Below are 13,584 nucleotides of genomic sequence, written 5' to 3' on the forward strand. Positions count from 1 at the left end.
GACAGACAGCTTTGAATCAGATGAACGACAAGATCTTAGCAATCACATCCAGAGAGTTAGTTGCTGCAGAAGCCGGAGACCACAATTCATGCTATCGTAACTTCACCAGAGGTGAGAAATCTAAAGCTGCGATATCCTCAGTCGAAGATGCAGAACAACGATATCAGGTAGCAGTTCAGAATGCATACAACATGCTCTTCGAACATATCAGAAATACATTATTCTCAGTTCCTGAAGTGGTAAAACTGACCAGTTTGACAGAAATATTGGGGAACCTCATGGGCATGTTAGGCTATAATCATGATGAAGTTCTTCCACAAACCAAGAAACAAATACGACGTCGGCTTGAATCAGAGTTCAGCGAATCGCTCCACTTTGTAACAACCACCAATGGAAAACTTATTTTCTACCCTGATAATTTTACAATTGGATCACTTGTCAATGCGAATGATGAACTTAAGAGCAAATTGAGTTCTTTACCACAGTGTGATGGAGAGGAAATGGTGGCAAAATCTGCATCTCAAATGCGGTCAGGTATCAAGAAAATGAAGAAGAAACTTTGGCCACCACAACCTGACCAGCTGACTCCATGGAACTCCCTGAATCTCTGATTTTGTTCTTGAAATTTCAACTGATTGGGCATGCACAACAATCAGTGACAGGTTTCAATTCACATGAAGACCGACTGGTTCAGTCAATAGGTCAGGACTTCGTGTATGCAGTTAGCGGAGGTGCCATAATACCAGCAAAACATATATTGCTGCCATGGAGTGTGAAATCTCTGACAGGAAATGTTGAACTAATTGAAATGCTCAACCGCCGAGGCCATGGAATGTCTTACTCCAAACTGGTTGAGTTGGATACCACCTTGTGTCTTCAGAAGCAAGCAATGACAGCAGACAATGATGTGATTTTGCCTACAAATGTCCATACAAAAATTCCCACAACACTAGCCTTTGATAACATTGATCACCTTGAAGAAACTCTCAGTGGTGGGGGTACATCACATCGAGTCAACGGAATCATTATACAACCACAAGCCACAATTGCTCCACTCATGAAGGTATTGCCTCAGCTAATACCGAGCAAAAAGCGCAGTATAACTCCAGTTCATCTGGAAATTCCTGACTATAATGCAGGGGAAAGGATTGGAACCCCAGTATCCAAGTTCGTTGCCTTGAACTTCCAATCTGTCATTCAAGATGCACACCTCCGTAACCTGCTGTGGTCAAAAGTGAGGCAAATGAATACCAGTGATCAAACCATCAGCTCATGGACAGGTTTCAACATGCAGGCCCTTGATCATATAGCTGTCAAGAAAGACACAGTGGGATATCTACCCACAATCAATGCACCAACGACACAACTGTCAACAGTTCACAAAGTCCTGAAGCAAGCACTGAATATCCAGAAGACGTTGGACCGAGATTGTATATGTTTTTGATCAGGCCTTATCTGCCAAGGCAGCAGAAATCACATGGAATCATGAAAAAAACAACCAGAACATCGTTCTTCGGATGGGGGAATTCCATACACTATGCAATCTCTTATCTATCATAGGTAAACGATTCGGCTCAGCTGGTTTGCGTGACATATCAGTGGAATCTGGAATCGTAGCAGAGGGTTCAGTGAATACAGTTCTTGAAGGACGTAACTACAATCGTGGAGTCCGTCTCTGTAAATCGATGTATGAAGCACTGCTCAGGCGAGCATGGAAAGGTTTCTCCACCTGGCTCGAAGAATACCAGTCTGACGATTTGCCACATCTGGCTGGAATGATCACAGCTCTGGAATCACTTCAGGAAAAACGTAAGCAATGAAACCATAGATACCATTCTGGCTGATGCATCATGTATCGAGTATTCAATCTGTTCGACAAATATCTTAACCAATTCCGGTTCAGCAATGGTCAGTTGGCCACATTCTGGATGTCTTTTGTTGATATAGTAGAGAACCTGCTTGCGCTGATTAGGTCATCAAGAGAGGGGAATTGGATGCTACATCTATCAGCCATCAGGTCAATGATCCCCTAGTGTTTCGCTTATGACAAACAAAATTACTCCAGGTATTTATCAAAATACGACTGCCAAATGACCACACTCCAGGAGACACATCCAAATGTATACGATCATTTCCAGCACAATGGAGGATTTTCTGTGCAATTGGGCGATCATAACCCATTTGGTCATATTGCCGTGGATCAAACGATAGAGGAGACTGTCAACAAAGATACCCAGACATCAGGAGGAACGAAAGGATTTAGTTTCAGGGCTGGGGCAGTCAGCAAGTACTACATCAATGTAGAGTATAGGAGCCTATGTCTGAAACAACTTTGAAACATGACACAAGTGGGTAACTCAGAACTGAGTCATGTAGATCTTACTCCTTCAAGAATACAGAAAGACGAGAAAGCAGTCCAGTCACTTGTAGAGTTGATGGAAAACAACTGGATGAATCCATTTGGTAGTGAACCAACTGAACTGGTTAGCCTATCGACAGGTGCTACAGCACCACCAGATGTTGTCAATGACCTCCTCACAGCTCAGCAAAAAGGTGAGATACACAACATTCCAGGAGTGTAGGATTGAACAGACCATGATTGGATTGTTTGATAAAAAAAAACCCAAACTGCAGCTGAAAACATTCGCTAGCATCAAACAGAAGGTGACGAAGAAGACATCAAACAAGGAGGTGATCCTAAAGACTGACCATAAACTTTTCGGGCACATGCTCTTGGTTGCATCGAGTCGGAAAATTGAAATGAAGGAGGTGCTGCAGTATCCCCTGAGTCCTCTTCCATGGTCACTTGCCAACTGTGATGGAACTATAAAGAAGACAAATAAGGCTGCTCTGGCCAGGAAACTTGAGGCTAATGCATCTTGAGCTGAGGAAATCATGCAACCTTCAGCTTCTATCATCGACGGAATGAGCCTAATCCAGAAAACCAATGGAGACCACATGACCTTTGATGAACTAGCTGATCAGGTACTTGCCAAGGTTATGAGAGCCGCTGGATCCAGTCAGCATGTGGATGTTGTGTTTGATGTATATAAACAGCAATCAATAATAGATCCAGAGCGAACCACTAGAGGGTCTGACACTGGCATCAGATTCACTAACATAATATCAGGTCACAAAATCCAACAATGATGATGGCTTCTATGTTGTGGTGCCAGTAAGACGAAGCTTATCCAATTCATTGTGGAACAATGGCAGGAACCCCATTGGCGACAGAAACTTGGAGAGAAGACGGTGTATGTTACCAGTGGTGAAACATCTACAAAGATTACCTGTGATGAAGCTGTTCAAGTTGTTGAACTTAAAACATCACAAGAGGAAGCAGACACACGTATCCTGCTTCATGCCAAGCATGCATCATCCGATGTCTCATCGATTGTCATCATTGCAGAGGATACAGACATCCTCATACTCTCTCTGGCATTCCATGAAACTATCAGCTGCAACATCTTCATCAGATGTGGCACTAAAAACCGCACCCGATTTCTAGATGTGAGCAAAGTGGCTGCATCACTTGGCAAACTGGTCTGTAACTCTCGGATTGGAATGCATGCATTCACTGGCTGTGATACAGTCAGTGCATTCAGTGGTCGTGGAAAAATTAGAGCTCTGATGCTACTCAAAGGAAACACCCGATTTTAGCAAACATTCACAAAACTTGGAGAGAATTGGACCGTATCATCTGAACTCCAAGACTGCCTTGAAGAATTTGTTTGCAGATTGTATACTCCTCAGTCTAATATTCTTGATGTGAATGAGATGTGCTATCTGTTATTCTGAACAAAGGCAGGGAATGTGGAGTCAGAACAATTGCCACCATGCAAGGACTGTCTGAAGATTCACACCATCTGTGCCAACTATCAATCATCAATCTGGCACCGAAGCCTGAAAGTTAGCCCAAACATTCCCAGCCACTGCACTGGTTGGATTATTGGTGACCAAATGCAGCTCCAAATCAACTGGATGAATGGATCTCCTGCTCCTGATGTAGTTCTTGAGTTCATGTCCTGCAAATGCAAGCGTGTCTGCAGCCGCCCAGGTTGTCAGAGTATGGTAAATGGATTGAATTGGACCGATGCCTGTACCTTACAGTCCTGTGATAACATGAGGTATGATGACGACATCATCAGGGATGAGGGACAAATGGATGAAGTATCTGATGAGGAAGGACAGAGTGATAATGATATTAGTTATTAGTGCTGACATTTGAACAATATGCAACGATGTTTGCAGATTTTGTTTTCTTGTGTAAATATAGAGCAAATTAGACTACAACATGAAGTATGATACATATAATACCCAGTATATACATTTTATTTGGAGTTCCCTGTTCACTCTCAGAATGACTTCAGCTGACAGTTTGCATTATCACATGTTTGTAAATGTATATTTTTTTCGGAATCTGTGTGAGCAATATTCACATCAAAGTAATGCATATCAGCAGTACTATAAACGGATATGCAATACTAAGTCCAGTATAATTTCCAAAATTGTTTTTGTCTATGTAACTTGTTTACGATTTGTGGGTTTGAAAAAGCTACGATATTTTTTTGTCAAGTAATGTATTTAAAAAGTACTTCATAATATTGAGCATGTCCAAACACGCCTAATTGATAAATTAATGCACAATTTTTCCGTTTCTAGTAACTGGTGATCTTTCGCTCTGGTGCAGTCGACCTCGCGTGGTCTGAACGCGCCGAGGCTGCGTGCATGAGGGCTGCGACACATGAACGAGCGACATTTTGCCACGCGGCGTGTTTGAGCTTGGGCGCTCGAATCCGTGGACATCGGCTTGTCACAAGCCACATTCGTGCCTTTGACACTTTCCTCTCGTCCATGAAACATCACCAAGTACTCTGTGTCTTGTCTGCATGCTGTCCATGTCTTGTCTACATGTTTAAGGGTATCTCGTTAGGGTCCCCTTCGAAACCCGTAATCCGTCGCTCCCAAGTTAAAAACGGGTTATAGATTAATTATAACATTGTCGTGAATGCTTTGCTTGTGTCGTGTTCCCTGATGTCCCCAATAAATCTGGCGAATTCGTTTGAAGTTGCCGCTTTGAATTAATTCATGCCGCGTCGAGGAACGATCCGCTCGATTTGGATATAAAAAACAAAATGGTTACAGACTGGCAGAATTCGCTCGGTATCTGACAAAACCAGTCTGTAACCGGGGTCTATTTCCCCAACTGGTAAGGTCCAGGGGTACGTTGGTATCGCGATTCGAGACACGTGACCCGAGGCCTGTGCCGAACCAGCCGGCGTTATAACCCCAGAAACTGCGGTGGTTAGGCTGGCGCCGAATTTGTAACATTTGGCTGTCGAGAGTAGGGTGTGAAAACCCAAACTGGTTACGGACAGTGATTGACGCACTCATCTGAAGCCCCCACCGCTGAATTTGCAACAATGTTATCAAACTAATTTACATGCACCTTGATCCGAAGCACAAAGCTCATGGTTATACCAACACAAACACCTTATCCCACAGGGCCAGAATGCATGGGCATATCAACACATACATCATCGATGAACCGGTGAAGGGCGACTTCAGACATGTCTACCATCAGGTGTGTTGCCACCTCTGGCATTGGATGGATCGGGAGTGAGGTATTGTCCAGTGCGTCATTGATGGTGTGGAAAGCTGAAAAGGTTGGTTCCAACCATTTGAATACTTCAGGGTGTTTACCAGTTGTGAGTAGCTTGTTCAGTGGCTGCAGTGTTGCGGGTACGTTTGGAAGAGATTGATGGTAAAAGTTGATGAGGCCCAAAAACTCTCACAGCTTGCATTGAGATGAAGGTACCAGGAAATCCTGAATAATCTGAAACTTCTCCTCGAGCGGGCGGATGCCTCAGTAGTTAACACAGTGACCGAGGAAATTCAACTCCGGAACGCCAAATATACACTCTGTGGGATTAATGACAATGCCGAAGTTCTGTAAACGGGCGAAGAGGAGACATAGGTGTTCCTCATGTTCTTCTGCGGTTGCGCTGGCAATTGGAACATCATGTACTGTATATACATGGAACAGAACTGTAATCTCTGGAGCACCTGTTCGCTAAAACGTTGAAATGTTTGTGGGGAATTGCGTAGGCCGAATGGGATCTGAAGGAAATCGAACAGGCCGAAAGGCTTGGTGACTGCTTTCTTCGGGATGTCATCTGGATCCACGGGAATCCAATGATACGCACGAATGAGGTCAACCTTGGAGAAGATTGTAGCACCTTGGAGGGTAGCGGTAAAATCCTGAATATATGGAATTGGATTCCTGGTCTGGAAGTTGCATTGTTTAAGGACTGGTAATCCCAACGAGGACGCCATTCCCCAAGTGTCTTTTTGCGTACCATGTGTCATGGTGCAGCCCAACTGCTGGACGATGGTCTGATGATCCCCTGTTATAATATATAGTCAAACTCCTGGTGGCCAATACATAATTTATCGGGTGCTAGTCGGCGAGCACATGTGAAAACAGAGGGTCCCGTGGTCTCGTTGTGATGTGTGATCTGCTGTTTGATGGGCTGGATTGTCGACGACGGGCACGTTATGGACGGGAATTCATATTGTACTGAGTGTGGATGGAAGACACGTGATATTCAGCGATGAAACAGTGGATGCTTTTCGGAGAACACTCAGCTATGTTGAAGCATCCATTAGACGGCGATGCTTGACGATGTTCGTGGAGATTGAAATGACGCAAGAAATCCACACCCAGGATAGAGTATGAGGTGTCAGCAATAGTAAACACCCACGGAAATGAGCGACGTAAACCTAAGTGAAGCTGGAGGAGATGTTCTCCAAAAGCAACAACAGCACTGTTGTTAGCAGCATGTAATGAAAATTCTTGTCATTTTTTCTGTTCCATGGTGGAGAGCAGCACAATTTTCACCTCTGCCCCTGTATCCACAAGAAAATTAATTTTGCTAGTACGGTCCACGAGGAAGAGAAGGCAACTGACGTATGGCCCAGGTGAACTCGTCACCATTAGTTGTGGGCCTCATCATTGCCCTGTGGCCGATACGAGCACGGTGTCTACACTGAGGAGCATTAGCAAAGAAGGTCATGTTGTGCCAACAACAATCTGGAGTGTTCATGGAAGGTGAATGCAAATGGTAGCTCAAGGTACGGCATTTCTCCGTTCCTCCAAGAGGTACATGAAGGCAGGCATGACGCATTGCACAGCATGGAGCTCCAGGACGAGCTTCTTAAGGTCCGCCATTTCAGATTGTCGCTGTGTGATGTGTTGTGGTGGAGATGTCACATTAGCCATGGTCGGTGTAACGGTGTCAGTGAGATGGCCAGCCACATCCGCAGTGCTGGGTAGTGCCACTCTGCAATAGCGGCAAGTATCATGTGGATGTGTGGTGTTAAACGTTGCAAGAACAACTCATGAAGAAGTAACTGGTTGAAGGTGACTTGGTGGTCACCGATAATCTGCTGCATATGACACAAGAGTTGTGTGGGTCTTCGATCTCCTAAATCCTTGGCTGGAAGGAGTTGTTGAAAGCTCCGGTGCTCAAAGGGGTCGTGCACTTTCTGAGCGTGGCCTTCAAAATCGTGTACGGGTTGGTTGTTGGAGGTTGTAATAAAATATCTCTCACCTCCATCACATAATGTGGTGACAAGGAGCTAACAATGTATTTGAACTGGGGAGACTCCATAGTAATGCTCCGTGTGTTGAATTGCACTTAAACTTGTGCACACAGCTACGGGTCATTAGGCCAGAATGGCAGAAGTTTAAACAACACTGTTTCCACAGATGAAGCTGGTTGAGTGAACAGGAAAGGTGCGGATGCTTGGTTGTTCCCAGTGAATGATTGGTCATTTGTAACTTCTTGTCCATCCATGCAAGTCCAAGTTTTCAGGTTCTTGGTGCTTCCAGTCTTGTTCTATAGATATGAGACTTGGACTCTGACCAGGGATCTGAGATGGAGACTTAATTCCTCTGGTACCAGGTCTCTTCGGAGAATCCTTGGCTATCGATGATTGGACTTTGTGTCCAACGAGCAGTTTCTGAGAAATTCTCAAATGAGATTTGTTACCTGCATAGTCCGTGAGCATCAGCTGCGGCTGTTTGGACATGTGACTCGTTTTCCTGACGCTGATCCTGCTCACCAGATTCTCTCAGCGAGGGAGTCTCGTGAGTGGAGGAGGCCAATGGGTCGACCAGGTGCATCGTGGTTGCAGCGGGTTGATCGGTATCTCAAGGAGATGGGGATGGGCCTGGCATCTACCTGAGGAATGGCCAGACGGAGGCCCCTGGAGTACCGACGTAAATTGGATGTAGCAACGCGCTGCTCCGGCGCATGCTCCCATACCTGACCTGACCTGATCTGACCTGAGGGGTTTTATTGTTCTGATATGTAGTTTTTTGATTTCCACTTGTGGCCAGTTTACTATTCTGCAGCTGCATTGGAACATTGGTGCTGCTAACTGGTTTATGGCTTCAATTTTGTTCCTTAAGGCCCGGTCACACCTTGACGTTTCAGCCAGCGATGGCAACGTATTAAAATGTATGTAAAACGCTGGCTTACGTTGAACTTTTGATGTTTTTTTTTAAAGATTTGGACTTATTCATAGCGACTTGGTCTTATGTATAACGCATTGGTAACTACACAGAACGTTTCGTTGTGTTATAGATAACTTATACCAACGAATGCTGAACCTGTTATCGGCCTACACAACCGATGCCCAACGATAGTCTAACTTAGGCATAGCGCGTTGCACGTATCGCCGACGATGTCGTTACGTAGCCTATTAAAAGGCTGACGCACAACGATTCAAATCAAAACTGCCGTAGAAATGGAAGTGTCAACATCGCGGTCACACCTTGGCGATCTTGCCAGCGTATGCCGACCTAAGAAAAATGTGTCTAAAACGTTGGGGCACGTCAAATACGGAATGAGTAAGTTTGGTATACGTGAGTACAACGCTAAAGTACGCTATCATACGTCGTCGTAGTAAGTAGAGTACGTCAAGAAATTTTAAACATGTTCAAAATTTTACGACGTACTCGGCGTATGACACACGTTCCGCATGCGATGGGGATAAGTTTTACACACGATATGTGGACGCTTACACACGTCCACAAACGCTACTTATAAGCTACTCATAAGTCGAAACACGTCGCGGTAATGTCTTTTTTACGCGAAACTTATTTCTAACTTGTGTTTGACGTGCTTTGAACCAATTCTTTACGTAGTCCCAACACACATCGACGTATGTAGACGTATTCCACTGACGTCTTCCGGTCGACAAAAAAAAAAAATGAACGTGTTTCTAACTTACAACTGCCATATAAAGACGTGTTCCCAGTAGTTTTGGGAATTGGTATATAAAAATGGTGTTCATAAAAGGGGAACCCAACAGTGTTTTCGAGTTCCTTTTTGAGTCGATGTCCATGTCAGCAGTAACAGTATCAGTATCAGTATTAGTATTAGTAGTAGTTTGTTCATGTTGGCAGTAGTAGGTGAGTGTGAGGGGGAGGGTGTGGATTTATGATGGATGGTCCTTGCGTTTAACAATTTAACGATTTAAATGATAAACTCAACGATTTAAATGGCTGCATCTCCACTATTGAAAGTAGACGCTTGCGCTCAACAATTGGATTTTTTTTACACTCAACGACTTTTAAACGGTACCACTCGACTATTTTCATTGTTTACAATGAACGATTTAAATTGCTGTCACTCGCCTTTGTTTTTTGACGCTGGGGTTTTGAAATTTGAAGCGTTTCTTCTGAACGTGTTAAAACGCTCAAACTCGACTATTTTAAATAGACGCTGCCGATGGACAATTAGAATCATAGCCAAGCTAGACATCGAAGTGTGAACATCCTCGTCATGCCGAAGAAAAGTTTGAAGAATGCTGCAAATAAGTGTCCTGGCCGTGGCCGTGGACGCTGACGCAAGGACGATCCATTATACCGACGTCTTTCAGCCTATGAGTAACTTAAAAGTAACGTCTGTCGATGTGTGGCAACGATCGCGTAACGTGCCAACAACACGTTAATCATAGGTTAGAAATAAGTTTCGGGTACGCTAAACATTACCTCGGCGTGTCTCAACTTATGATTAACTTACAAGTAGCATGTGTTGACGTCTGTCAACGATCGCAGACCGTGCATACAACTTGTGGCCAGCGTAGCGGAACGTGTGAGTCATACGCCGGCATACGTCGTGAAATTACAAGCATGAAAAAATTTGAGGACAACCGAAAAGTACAACGTTTAAAGCCAACGTACAACGACGTATGGCAGTGTTTTTCAGCGTGCTCTCAATGTTATCAAAACTTACCCATAACGTATTCAACGTGTGCCAGCGTTTTAGAAAAAAATTCAAAAATCGGCATACGTTGGCTAAAACGTCAAGGTGTGACCGGGCCTTTAGGGACAGGTACTTTTCAGGATCAGCCACGTTCTACACAGGTATTATTTGGTAATTGTTTTGCGCATTTGTTTGTGACATATTTGGGAACCCTCGTCTACTCCAAGGTATTTATAATAGGATTCTTTGTCTAGCTGTTGTATTGTTGTATTTGGGTCGATTTATATTGTCAGTTTTTCTTGGTCTACCTTGTACGAATCTGCACTTGGCATACTTATCTAGGCCAAATTCCATTTGAATGTCATCGGAGTACTGTTTCACTAATTTGAGTTGTTCTGCCAATTTTTCGTCATTCGGTGCAAAGAGTTTTAAATCATCCATGTACAGTAGATGTGTCACCTTCCTTGTTTCTTTGAACGTTATTTTATTGGTTGTTAGGGTGTGTTTGTGTGTGTGTGCGTGCCACTCCCAGGTCCTGCACCAGGCACTCTTTTCATGTATTTCTCATATAGGCGTGAAGGAATGTGTTTGGGCAGCCCTGAAGCTTTGAGATTTATTCCAGATTGTGTTTCCTCGGTGACGATGGTGACCATGGTGAAAAAGGGCTTTTCTGTGGAAGGCAAAATAGGCAGCTGGTGGGCATTACTTACTGCCAGGGGAGGTTTGTGTCAATCACACTTCTCGATTCACATACATATACAGAGCAGTTATATCCTCGAGTGATGTAATTCTGTTTTTCTAATGATGGGAAGTTCACGAAGAGTGAAGACCTACCTCCCTGCTCCAGGACTCAAAAGTTGCTTGGGGAGACACCGTGCATTTTTATCATCTCCCTTATCAATAGTGGTCGAAGGAAGTCATCTGGAGAAATCGTCAACTTCAGCTTTTATATAGAAGAATATGAGACAGGATCGAGACACGAAAAGGGGTCATTTGATCCATCACTCCCGTGTCACATCCCTAACCCATAACACTGCCGAAACGTTCGGGATGACCCGTTACAATGTCGCTCGGTGATAATATTAAACACTTTGCATCAACAACCATTCGCTTTTCCAAAGTGACAAATGAGCACTCGAGTACATTCATGGCTCACTGAGTGGCACTCTTGATGCACACCCTCAAGGTAGGATGCTGCTCGTTGTCCGCGTGTTGCACTTGCAATGGAAATGTGACTCACATCAACTCCACCCTGGGTCTGAAAGAGCTTGTTGAAGACTCAAGTGAACATCAACACGTTTTGTGCCTGTTCCAATTGCTCCTAGAAGCAGGAATTAGGTTAAACAGACAGAGAGCATGTAGGGTCAGGATCAGACACAGGGAAAGTGGGCCAAATGGTGTGCTCGTGCGTCAAACCATATTTAGTTGTATTGCCTCGTATGGACGAGTCTTCCCAGAAACACACAGGCGGAACACGACCCACTTGGTGAGAAAGACTGCATGTTCAGCACAACTGTCTGTGAAACAACGGATCTGAACATCCTAGATCAACACCCGTCAGCCACCGCCTTCTCTCGTACAACTTGTACACCGTCGCCGAGAGTCGATGGAGGACGGTTCATTAATTTTGTGAGATTTTGTGTTCGCCACTCAAGACACGAGTGCACGTTGCGAACGATTCACGGTGACATCAAAGGACAAATAAAATCGGAGAACTCCATCATGAAGTGGTTTGCTTTGAATCGAGGGTAACAATCGACTGCCTTGGTATCCAATCGTTCCCTTTCATGTGTGTGTGAGCCTCCAGCTCGCTAATTCAACAGTCAACACTTTAAATCATTCGGGTTTGTGACGTCACTGAAGATAATTTCAGTGTAATTCGCTCCATTTGGCAGTAAATGACCTTGTGACCACATCAGGCGTTCGAATGTATTTTTGTGCAATTTTCTTATACCGTGAACGTTATGGGATTGCATGTGGGACTTTCATTACTATATCATTCACAATAACTCGACCAATTAGCTTATAATCTATTAATTCACCAATTACGATTCACTTACACCTATAATTGCAATTCAAATAGATCCACATCTCATTACACTTGCAATGCAACTTAAATACCTTCTGGTTCAACGGAATAGTCTAACCTCCCTTGAGGTTAAACTTCTCAAAACACAGACAGGTCTCCACTCTTTTATCCCATCTGTGGAACTGTCTTCCTTTGGATGTTCAATCCAAGATGTTCCCTCCAGGTGGTGCTCTACCATCTCATGATGTCCTCCCATCCCTACCCACAACAACCCTTCCTATGCAACCATGTTTCTTGCAGATTACAGTGTGTTCGTCTCTTTCCGGTTCCTTTATTATACCTTGTAAGCCTGGTACTGGCTTGATGGTTAAGGTGGCTGGCTTAAGATGTATAGATCTGAGGGTCTTGAGTTCGAGCCCCTGTGGGTCCATTGAAATAACACTGAGGTTCCAGCAAAAAAAAGATGCAACCACCAGCCATGGGCTGCATACAAAACAACAACAGCAACATTCTACCTTGTTTGTTGTGTCTCTTCTCCACCTGTAGTTAATTTCCATTTTACCTTCCATTACCTCACTCTTCCATGAGCCTCAATCTTGTGCAGAAAAAAAATAAAATTTTGTCCCATTCATTATGCAGGGTCGACATAACCCTTGTCCTGGTCAACAGCTCTACTCTTGATAAAAGATACAACGGAACATAATCACACCCTCCTAATGGGGTAAAGGTCCCTCTCCCAGATCAGGGAGGTCTTCCATGACATCACATGGAGGTTCGTGCCTTGGTGTCCAAGTACCATATCGGTATCCACAGCATGCTGAGTATCAGTACATCATCGTCCCAAGATGCGAGAGCTTGGTAATCCAGATTATGGTTCAATCCTTATCCCCTGATACGTGGGTGAAGCGAGATGAGCTCTCATCAGCATTCATTAATCCGAGTGTGACATCCCTCCATCAACGGCACGGACTTGTTTCCTTGTAAGGAAACCTCGCTCCAAATGGAAATCGAATTACCTTTTCCATCGTTGATAAGTTATATCATCACGGGCTTCAAGAGTGTTCAGTCGATTTCTTCCCTCATTTACGCTGTGGTTATCAGCCACGAGTTCAAATCAAATCATCCTGTTGGTTCACGAGTGCCAGCCAGAGTGACCACTATATTCGTTATGTCTGTGTGTCTGTCTGTCTGTGTGTCTGTCTGTCTGTGTGTGTGTCTGTCTGTCTGTGTGTCTGTCTGTGTGTCTGTCTGTCCAGAGCATAACTCCATGGACTTTGA

The 13,584-nt window shown here is 44.2% G+C and overlaps 1 protein-coding gene and 1 long non-coding RNA gene across 5 annotated transcripts in view; one reads left to right on the plus strand and one right to left on the minus strand.

Moving 5' to 3' along the window:
- Positions 1–5,537, plus strand: part of LOC147012899 (uncharacterized) — a 73,044-nt gene extending 67,507 nt beyond the window's left edge. The window contains exon 4 of the long non-coding RNA XR_015051107.1: positions 4,663–5,537. This is a non-coding gene — a long non-coding RNA (uncharacterized LOC147012899). The remainder of the gene's footprint in view (positions 1–4,662) is intronic.
- LOC147012900 (cysteinyl leukotriene receptor 2-like) overlaps positions 1–13,584 on the minus strand; it is a 121,750-nt gene that overhangs the window by 32,517 nt on the left and 75,649 nt on the right. The window lies entirely within an intron of this gene.

Source organism: Eptatretus burgeri, chromosome 14 (genome assembly GCF_056783735.1).
Source record: "Eptatretus burgeri isolate ZD-2024b chromosome 14, Ebu_testis_v1, whole genome shotgun sequence".
Lineage (NCBI taxonomy): Eukaryota > Metazoa > Chordata > Myxini > Myxiniformes > Myxinidae > Eptatretus > Eptatretus burgeri.